The 10,961-nt window shown below is 50.2% G+C and overlaps 1 protein-coding gene across 1 annotated transcript in view; it reads left to right on the top strand.

Annotated features, from left to right (window-relative positions):
* Positions 1-585: 585 nt before the first annotated feature.
* TRANK1 (tetratricopeptide repeat and ankyrin repeat containing 1) overlaps positions 586-10,961 on the top strand; it is a gene marked incomplete at both ends in the record, with an annotated part of 100,280 nt that continues 89,904 nt past the window's right edge. Inside the window, one exon of the mRNA XM_080714912.1 lies at positions 586-713. The remainder of the gene's footprint in view (positions 714-10,961) is intronic.

Raw genomic sequence — 10,961 nt, 5'->3', positions numbered from 1 at the left:
CTTACATTTATCCATCCATTTATTTATCCACCATCCATTTATCCCATCTGTCCATTTATCCGTCCATCCGTCTGTCCATCCATCCATCCGTTCATTTATCCATCCATCCGTCCATCTCTTCACCAGTCTGTCATCCATCCATCTGTCCATCTCTCCATCCCTCCATTCACCCATCACCCACCCGTCCATCCATCCATCCATCCATGCATCTACCCATCCGTCCGTCTGTCCATCTACCCATCCGTCCGTCTGCCCATCCTTCTGTCCAGCCGCCCGTCGAGGCCGCGGCCCTGGGGCTCCGCGGCGGCTCGCGCCTCGCCATTGGCCCGGGGCGCGCATGATGGCAGCCTCCGAAACGCCCCTTTCCAACACGATGACAAGCCCCCTCCCCGCCCGCGGCCACGCGCACGTGACACTCTCGGGCGCCCCGGTCTCGGCTCGCGCGCTCTCCCTCCTCTCCTCCTCTCCAACTACGTGGAAACTTGGCCTGGCGGCCGCTGCAGCCCGGGCGCCGCACCCCGGCGCCCCCCGCCCGCGCTCGACACGGCGGCCGAGGCCACCCGCGGGGCGCAGGGGCCCCCGCGCCGCCCCTGCCCCGCGCCCCGGCGCCCGGAGCTCGCGGGCTTCCGCGCCGCCCGCCGCGCGCGCCCCCCGGGCAGCGGCTCCCGCGGCGGCGCCCTGGTCCCCGCCGGGTGGGACCCGCGGGCAGCGAGGTGCGTAGCGGCGGCGGGGGGCGGCTCGGCCTGCGGCGGGGAGCGGGGCGCTGCGCCCGCACTGCGGCGGCGCGGCCTCGGGCCCCGCGGACGCCCCCCGGGGCTCGGCGCGATCTTGCGGGGCGGCGTGGCCAGCGCCGGCCGCCATCCTGGCCTGCACGGCCACCTCCCTGGGCTGGCTCGGGGAGCCCCGGGGGGCGTCGCGGCGTCGTTCCGGTTTCGGGGACCCCCCTGGAGGAGCCCCGTCCAGCGCCGCGGTGGAGATGGGTGGGCTGGTGGCACCCGCCACCTCTCATCCAGCGGGGGGCGTTTCTTTCTGGGTGGCTTGCCAGCGCCGGTGCTGGCCCGGGGATATTTGAGGGAGGTGTGCCACTTGAAAAATCAAAAGGGACACATTGTTTTTAAAAGAGGGGAGTAAAAAAGGGTTTCTGAAGTGCCCCCCCCCCCGCCCCAGCGCGGTGCTGCTGCTGGCCCCGATGGATCGCTGTTGCGGGGAGGTGGGGGGACCCCAGCGCCCGGAGAGCCCCGCGAGGTCATCCTCTCCAGCCTGGCGAGCCAAGCGTCGCGTGGAGGCGAGGCTGTTGCTCCGGTGGCGATGGCGTGGTCTTTTGTTGAGCATCCTGTTTGGTGCTTTCTAGAAAGTACTGTTTTGCAGGGGGTCGGAAGTTGGTTTCTACAGCCTTCCAGGCCGGGGTATTTCGTCGGATTGCAGCAGGATGGGTTCAGGAGTCCCGAGGACCTTTAGAGAGAGCAGCCGGGGTTAGCTGCCGGGGACCTCGTCGTCAGGGCTAGGCCTGTGGGTTTTTAAGTTTACCTTTTAAAATTTAACCAGAACCCACAGTAGAGACCTATACCCATCTGCGTACATCCATAGAAGAGTGTAACATTGCCCAGAAGCTTCAGTACAATTATTCTCTCTACAGCCAGAGGCACAGGGATTCTATTCTGACTGTATTCTGACTGTATTCTAACTGTATTCTGACTGGGGATGGAACCCAGGGGCGGTCTACCTCCGAGCTACACTCCCAGCCCTATCTTTTATTCTTTATTTTGAAACAGGGTCTCATAAAGTTGGGGAGGATCTAAGTTACAGAGGGTCTCACTAAGTAGCTGAGGCTGGCCCTGAACTGCGATCCTCCTGTCACAGTATATGTATTAAAAAAAAAAAAAAATCTGGTCATGCCAGGCGTGGTGGCGCATGCTTGTGATCCCTGCCTTTGGGAGGCAGAGACAGGAGGATCGCGCAGGTTCGAAGCCAGCCTCTCTGGCTTAAGAGACCCTGTTTCCAAGTAAAAATATAAAATAGGTCTGGGAGTGTAGCCCGGAGGTAGAAGGGTTTCCGGGAACCCCAGAACCACCAATAAATAAATAAATAAATAAAAATAATAAATAAAATAATAAAAAATCTGGTCCTAATTGGTGAACTTGATTCTGTGACTGACTGATTGTAGGTGATCGCTGCAGGGCTGCATATACTCCTGGTTACGTAGGTTCTGGCGAGGTGTGCACAGAGAGCCCAGTAGGGCAGTGTGGGAGTGCTGGGTGGCTGGGGATATAGGACTTTTTTTTTTTTTTTTTTTTTTTTTTTTTTTTCTGATTCGGAAGGAAGAAGAAAAACAAGTGCCCCAAAGCTGCTGTAGACTAGGGACCCATAGCGTCCACAGGGAATTCTTTTCTGTGTTTGCTTAGGGTTGTACAGCTGGACCTGCATCATGTCATAGAGGAAGAGTTGAAGCCCAAGGAGGCCATCCGTTGTTAGTTGCTGCCTGCTTGCTTGGAGTGGATCTGGGATTAGACACCTGTTCCCTTGACTTCCTGACCCCAGCAAATCGAGACTTGGCCCTTTTGGAATTTTTAAACTCTCCTTGGCTGGTTGGTTCTAGTTTTCTGTGGTTGCAACCAAAGCCCTGTACCCTCTTATTGGGTCCTTGTTTCTTGGGACGCACATTCTGTTAGCAGTTGAAGTGGAGCTGCGGGCTCCATGTTTGGGGAGGTACAGATCTCGAGGACATTTCTGAGGACTGACGCGGAGGTGGGGTGTGGGCTTTTGGCCCTTGTTTTTATTGACCTTGAAGAAGGAGCCCTCCCCTGCTCTCCAGATGGGCTAGCAAGCGAGGGAGAGCTCCCCCTCCGCCTTGGAGTGAGGCTGGCTCCCTGCTGCTGCAGCAAGTTTCCTTGGAGTGCAGCCTGACTTCTCAAGGCCAAGCACATGCTTGTTACAAAGATCTTTTCAAGAAAGAGGAATTTGGGAAATGGACAGTCCTTCACAAAGATGACACTAAGTTTCAAGAGCTCTACTGGGGGCAGTGGTGGGGAGCAGGGTTGAATTTAAACTTAATATTTTTTGGCGTGTGTGTTATAGGTGATTAAACCCAGGGGCATTCTGCCACTAAGCTACACCCCCAGCCCCATTTTTATTTTTATTTTTTTTGAAATGGAGTTTCACTAAGTTGTGGAGGGCCCCGCTAAGTTGCTGAGGCTGGGGGTATAGCTTAGAGGCTTACCTGTGATCCTCCTGTCTCAGCCTCCCAAGTATTAGGATTACAGGAGTATGCCACTATGCCCAGTTGAATTTAAACTTTTCTTCTAAAAAAAAACCTGTTGAACCAGGTAAACAGGCATCTGGGTACTCCAAAAATGTCATTGTGCTAAAACCAAGTGGGGTGCTCCTTTTTGGGGTAGTAAGCTTGTTCATTCTGCCTGACCAAACTTTTTTCTTACTTATGCCTACATCTCTACCTATTAGTGGAGATGGAGGCATACATAAGAATAGCTTTATTTCCTTGCTTCTGCTGAAAATCTGGAAAGGGTGGATGAGTTTTACCTGAGACGCAGTCTACCTGAATCAACTCCATCTGTTGCCTGGATGTTGACTTTCAGCGTTGATGTCCGAGCTCATTCACCACGGCGTTGGTGATGGCTCTCCCTGTGTGTTTTTTGGAGACAAGCCAAATCGAGCTTTAGCCCTACCTAATTTTGAAGTTCTAGTGACAGTGAATTGGTATATTTTGATTTTTTAAGTACTGGGTCTTTCTATCAACACTTTTTCGAGTGTGGTTCCTTTCGAAAAGGGGTCTTGGTTGTTAGCCTTGAAAAATAGTGATGATATTTTGAAGGAAACAAGGCCAATACAGAAAATAGGGAGGATTATATGTGTCTGTGTGGTGTATTTGCCGTACTGGGACATATTTTTTTTCCTTTTGTTTTGGTACTGAGGATTGATGGAAGCCAGGGCTTTGCACACAAGTGCTCTACTACTGAGCTACATCCCCAGCCCCTATTTTTAGTTCTTTTTTTCTCTTCAGTACCAGGGATTGAAACTGCGGGCACTCAATCTCTGAGCTGTAATCTGAGTCATTTTTATTTTTTTATTTTGAAACAAGGTCTTGCTAAGCTGCACAGGGTCTTGCTATTTTCCTGAGGCTGTCCTCTAACCTTCAAGCCCACAGCCTTCCAAGTACTGGCACCACCACACCTGGCTTAGTTTTGATTTTGAGACAGCATCTTTTTAAATTACCCAGGATGGCCTGGAACTTGCGACTCCTCTGCCTCAGCCTTCTGAGTAGCTGGGGTTACCAGCTTGTGCCTCTGCTCCAAGTTTATACTGGGAAATCTTGATGCATTGTGACAGGGATGCTCGCTCAACAGCCTTGAGCGGGCATGGACTCATCTCCCATGTCCAGCTGGGGCCTCCAAGGCGGTCAGTCTCCTTTGGTCAACCTCGGACCAGCTCATTCTCTGCCCATCAGAGTTCACTCTGCCTGGGGGGCCACAAAAGTTGGTGACTTTCTGGAGCTCATTTCAGCCTCTGCACACTGGTCAGGTACCAAAAGTCTGGCCCCAAGATTTTTCTTTTTTTTTCTTCAGGTCTGAAAATGGAACCCAGGGACATTCAACCTCCGAGCTACACCCCCTGTCCTATTTTTTAAAAATTCTTTATTTTGAAACAGGGTCTTACTAAGTTGTAGAGGGTATAAGTAGCTGAGGCTGTCTGCAAACCATGGTCCTTTGGTTTCAGCCTTCCGAATGCTGTGATTACAAGCGTGCACCACCATGCCTGGCTCCCGAGCTTTTCTTTTTAATACTCCTTTTTTTTTTTTTAAATCTATTCTCACCCTTTTTGCTGTTTATTTTTCAGGTCAATTCTGCTTCTCAGCTGTATCTCAGGGCACCATCTTGGGCTAACATATATAAGACCTGGGCCTACTGCTGGTGGTAGAGCAGGGTCAATGCCAGGCAGACCTGAGAGAAGCGAGCAGTGGAGGCATAGCCAAGCACCCAGATTCCAGCTCAGAACCTTCCCAGGAGGAAGTCTGGGAGCCCAGTTGAGCTGTGCCTAGACAGAGGAAGAGCCCTTCAGGCAGGCAGCCTGGGGCGCCTGGAGGAGAGAAGGGCATTCTAGACAGACAGTACTGTTGAACAGACGGGCTGGTACTCCAGACATCAGTGTAATACTAAGAGTGTATCCCATGCTGGGCTCTGTGTCTCTTTCGTTATTTAATTTCCACAACTATTAGGAGTAATCCCCATTTTACAGATGTATCTGTGCCAGATTGTAGCTTCATGAGAGGAGTAGAATTTGTCAGTCTTGCTCGTTCATATATTCCAGTGTGCCTGGAACATTGCGTGTGTGTGTGTGTGTGTGTGTGTGTGTGTGTGTGTGTGTGTGTTAATATTTTGACTGAGGAAACAGGGAGCCCAGTGAGTCACAGAAGGCAAGACCTCGTGTTTCCCAGCAAGGACACTGAGCCCTAGAGCTCAGTGGATTCTGCTGTCTGATGCCATGTCTGAGAGAGGTGGAAGTGGGACTCGAGTCGCAGTTTCTGGACTTCTTCTGTGAGGACACTCATGTCCCTGCGCCATCCTTCTGCTGCCGGCTGCCCTGTTCAAGGCAGTACACAAATAGGAGTGGGAGGAGCCAGGTGGAGGTAGGCCAGGTGAGTCCTGCAGGGTAGGTGCAGAGCTGGAGACCGCTGGAAAGCTGGGTGAGGGGTGTATGGAGACTTAGCATGGAAATCTGAATGATTTGGACTTGATTCTAAATGAGGTTGGGGGAGAGAGAGAAAAAAATAAAAGAATATATGAATGTACAGCTCTGTGTTTTATTTATAAGGTTAATCCTGGAGGTAGAAGTGGGGGTGGCAGCCTGGCCGAAGACCACATGGTTTTCAAAGCCAAGTTCAAGGCGCTGTGTTTCAGGAAACTGTCAGCTGGCCTTAGAACTGGCGCTACAACTCCAATACTCCCAGCACTGCTAAAGTGCTACCTTCAGCTGTCCCGGTTAGGGAGGGGCTGTTTGCTCATGGGGAGCTCCTGGCCCCTTGAGACCCTCTCTTTTACATCAGTGAATGGTGTTTTGGTTTTTCCTCTGGGGTTGGACTTGCCTTTCATACTGAGCGAGCTGTAAGATTGCTGTGTTCTTGGGTGTGGGAGGTGGGATGGATGCCGATCATGGACATTTAAAATCCAGGCGTACTTTGATTAAGGAGTTTCTGAGGAATGCATCTGTAGGTGACTTCCTTATCATGTATTCACATAAACTGAGAAGGCTGGGATGTCGCTAAGTGATGTGGTCTAATGGACCACCCTCACACATGCAGTCTGTCATTAACTGGAATGTTATGACACACGTGACTGTTGCAGAGAGGCGGGGAGGGGTCTGGAGGAGGGAATGCCTGGGCTGCTACTCTCCAAAGCCAGGTTCTCCTGTGAATGAGAAAGGCCTTGTGCCTTTCTTGTGGCTTCTCCTGACCTCACAACCATGTGTGGCTCCCAGGTGCTCCAAGGGAGAATGGACGCTTAAATGAGGGGACCTGGCCAACTCCTGGGCATCCTGGGTAGCATGGATACCGGAGTCAAGGTTTATGAGTGTGCTTGGCTGAACAACACTTCTTCGTTTGTCTTGAGGTAGAGTGCTCACTTCTGGGTTATTCTTTAGGTTGGCTTTTGGAAGGATTTGATTTAAAAAAATGTCATCCTCTATTTTTGCCCATTTACCCTCACCCTTTGTACACTTATCACTTTCCAGGATTGTGAACACAGATTTTGGTCTCAGACTTGGGGTGTATGCTTTTCTTTCTTTCTTCTTTCTGTCTTTCTTTCTTTCTTTCTTTCTTTCTTTCTTTCTTTCTTTCTTTCTTTCCTTCTGACTGGGAATGGAACCCAGGAGCATTCTACCTTTGAGCTACATCCCCAGCCCTATTATTTTATTCTTTATATTTTGAAACAGGGTCTCACTGAGTTGCAAAGGGCTTCATTAAGTAGCTGAGGCTGTCCATGAGCTGCGATCCTCCTGTCTCAGCCTTCCAAATGCTGGGATTATGAGCGTGCGCCACCACTTCCATTCTACTTCTCACCCCTAAGAACACAGCAATCTATGGCTCGTCCAACCTGAAGTTCCTTCACCTGTATGAATCTATTTTCTAGCTGTAAAACTGCAATGATTGTACCTCTTTATTGAACACTAATGATACTCAAGGAGAAGGGCTGCAAAGTCCTTAGCTCGAGGCCTGTCACCTAGTAAATGCCAGTACATTTTGCCTGTTAGGGCACAGCTGCCTTGGCTCATTCTCATTCAGACATGGGCAGGGGACATACCTGGCTGTTGCATGCCCAGGCAGCTTTGTGGTCCCACCACTGGACACAGATGAGAAGGAGGCCTCCTCTTTGGAGGTTAAGCAAACTGGAAGTAGAACTTGATCTCTCTCTGCCATTTCACGATATTTCTTGATCATCTTCCGGGGGCCTGATTTGGCTTTTGGGGCTTGGATGTCTGCCTTTCAAAGTCTAAGTCATCTGCACAGGATCTGGGAATAAAACTTGGTGTCAGGCTCTTTGCTTGTCTTTCCTTGAGAATGGCTGTCTTTAATATGAGTTTACATTTTTCTTCCTTTGGATTGAAAGTATAGTAAATGTACTTCTGTTTTTACTTTGAATGTTCTTATTGGCAAAATGAAGAGTTAACCCCATTTTAGGTTCTCTTCAATTTCTGTGTGTGTGTGTGTGTGTGTGTGTGCAAATGTTATTGCTCACCAGTTCCAGAAATCTAGAAACTGCTAATCTACAGGATTATTCCTTACTCTCACCATTTTTGAATCTCTAGGGCTATAATTGCAGGTGGAAATATGTGGCATGGTATGCCAACCATTACATTTTTTCTTTTTTTTTTTGCGGGTTTGGGGATGGAATCCAGAGGCATTTGACCTCTGAGCTACACCCCTGCCCTGTTTTTCATTCTTTATTTTGAAATAGGGTCTCACTAAGTTGCAAAGGGCCTCACTAATTAGCTGAGGCTGTCTGCAAACCGCAATCCTCCGGTTTCAGCCTCCCGAATGCTGGGATTACAAGCGTGCACCACCCTGCCTGGTTTAAATTTTAAGTACTTATTAATTTGTAGGCATCTTTCTTGTTTTCTTCCCAAGTAGCCAAGAGCTTTGGCAATTTTATTTTGGTTGGATTTACCCAGTTGTTTTCTGGTTTGTATTTGTATTCTGGCTTTGATTTAGTGTCTTTATCCAAGGGAACAGCTGACAGTTGAACCTTTCTTGATTTTCCAGGAAATGGCCAGACATTCAATACTACCAATGAAATCACCTAGTCTGAATTACCCCCCCCCCCACACACACACAGCGCCAGTTTTCTTCTTTTCTCATTGCTCCAGCTTAATCATCTGTCTGATAGATGCAGGTAGAGAATCATTTATTTCTTCAACAATATGGAGCCCTTGTCTTGTAGAAGTAATAGGAATGAACTAATATTCAGTTCCTGCGTGAAGAGTTGGGGTTGCAGGGAAGCATTTGGACAAGTAGTTGTCTGGCACGCCGGCTGAGACTGAACACAGTGCCCGCAGCATGGAGGCCTGGGGCAGGGACACGCGAGGGGTGAGTGGGAAGCTTGTGGCCAGTGGAGACTGGCCTGAGGCTGGCCGGGAAGAACCTGCGTGCATGGAGGTTGTGCTGGGAGGCGGCTGGGGGTCTTTACAAGCTGGCCAGCGCGTGACTGACGGCTTGGGGCTGCCTTGTGGAGGCGATGAGGCTGCGCTAGCTTGGAGCGAGTAGAGCGGTGGAGCGGCCAGCAGCGTTCCCACAGGCTGGTGAGCACTGACTTGCTGGAGGCCGTGCGCCCACTCTCCTGGGCCTGCCCGCTCTCAGGGGAGGCGGAGCGGAGGCGCGTCGGGGTGCAGTGACTTCATCTTTGGCGGCTCATTCCCTGGGTAAGGCACTCCGGACGGTAGGCTGGATGTGCACGTCGGTTTGTGGCCCCAGTCGTCATTACCAAGCAAACGGAAACGGCACGTAGGGTCACTGGGCCTGAGTGTGGCCACCTGGAATGCCCCTTGTGCAAAGGATCCCTGTCAGGCCTTGCAGGAAGGGATGGCTTGACGGGGCGTCCTGACACGGTGGGGACACTTCTGGTGCCCTGGTCTAATGTGAGGTGGTGGAGAGGGTACAGCAGGCCTGTCACTCTTGCTAGCCTCCTTCCTTTCTGATGAAGGAAAAGAAAAGCAACTGAAGCTACTCGGGCAAAAAGAGGAACCCTGGAAGGGTGCTCGTATCTCAGTAAACCTGGGAAGGGCTCGGGGCAGCGGGGCCTGCAGGGCACTAGGATGTGGAATTGGGGGGTTCCAGGAGCCCCCCTTTCTGCTTCTCTTCTCTCTGGGTGTAGGGATCATACTCTCTCCCTCCAGAGTGACTTCTCAGTGGAAACTTCACAAGAGGATCCTTTCCCAAGGGCCAGTTCAAAACTCCCTGTGAAGGCCCAGCCCAGTAGGCCTGCACAGAGCCAGTGAAGGGCCCTGGAGCTTGGGCTGCACCAGCCCTTCCCAAGAAGCCTTGCAGTATGCAGCCAAGCCAGGGCACACATGCGGGGCACTGGCCTCCAGCTGGAGAGGGATTCTAGGGGCCTGGAGCAGGTGCCCTTCTCCCCAAGGGAACTGTCACAGTAGAAAAGGATTTGAGGCCATTCTCAGACATCCAGATGCTGACCTCTTCCACCTCTAATCCTTACAGCCTTCCCTGTTCTGGAAAGTGGACAAGGCCTTGGGTCCCATATTTTTCTCAGCTATAGCTCTTAACTATCTGGTAATTTCAGGGAACTCCTTTAAAAACAGGCAAGTACTAAGGCTGTGTTTTCACCAAATATTTTCTCTTTGGTGAATAAACAAAGCAAAGGTTCTGTAAATGTTGCAGGCTTCCACCCAGGTAGCATGCAGGGATCACCACCACAGCACCAGTGCTGTGCCTGAACCATCACAGACCGGCGGGAAGGCGTGGCTTCTAGTCCCGGCTCTTGGGCCAGCTGCAGGTGGAGGACCAGGTGCTGCGGTGGAGGTCAGGAGGCGAGCCCCCCTTTCACCCCGGTGCTCTTTCTTCTGTCACCACACAGGCCCTTGACTCTCCAAGCCTTGGATTACTTGTTCTAGAATCTTTAGTCCAGTTATCTCAGTTTATTAAAGCCTTTCTATTTATATAATTTAATGAATACAGTCAAGCAAGGTATTGTATTAGTTTCCTAGGGCTGCAATAAAGAATGACCACAAACTAGATGCTGACCAGAAATTTATTCTCTCAGAGTGCAGGAACATTCTCCCCATTCCCAGATCTGTTCCCCAAAGATCATCACTCTTATTGGTTTCTTAAGTGTCCTTCCAGAAATTCTCTCAATAGAACACACACACACACACACACACACACACACACACCCCAAGTTGTTCTACAAATTGCTCTTCAGTTTGCTTTATTCATTTTAGTTGTGTATTTCGATATCTTTTTCCACACTGTACTCCACTTTACATAAACTTCTCCAGTCACTGGACTTTGGGATTTGTATTGTTTTGCTTTTACAAAGAATGAGACTTTCTCATGTACTTGAATTTATGTACTCTAGGAATCCAAAAATATCAGGACAGATGAGAAGGAGGCCTCCTCTTTGGAGGTTAAGCAAACCGGAAGTAGAACTTGATCTCTCTCTGCCATTTCACGATATTTCTTGATCATCTTCCGGGGGCCTGATTTGGCTTTTGGGGCTTGGATGTCTGCCTTTCAAAGTCCAAATCATGTAGGAGTATGTTAGGTATTGGTACATTTCTTTCTAGAGACATTAAAGGTGATCTAAAATGTGTACCCATATTTTCTTTAGTGTTTTTGTTTTCTTTTTCTCAATGATTGTTTAAATGGAGTATTTGCATGCAATAAAAGTCCGAGACTTTACATGTACTTGTTAACTGAAGTTTTGCGAATGTATAAACCT

The sequence above is a fragment of the Muscardinus avellanarius genome, assembly GCF_963383645.1.
Source record: "Muscardinus avellanarius genome assembly, chromosome: 18".
NCBI classification, from domain to species: Eukaryota; Metazoa; Chordata; class Mammalia; order Rodentia; family Gliridae; genus Muscardinus; species Muscardinus avellanarius.
This window is presented reverse-complemented; position numbering and strand designations above follow the sequence as displayed.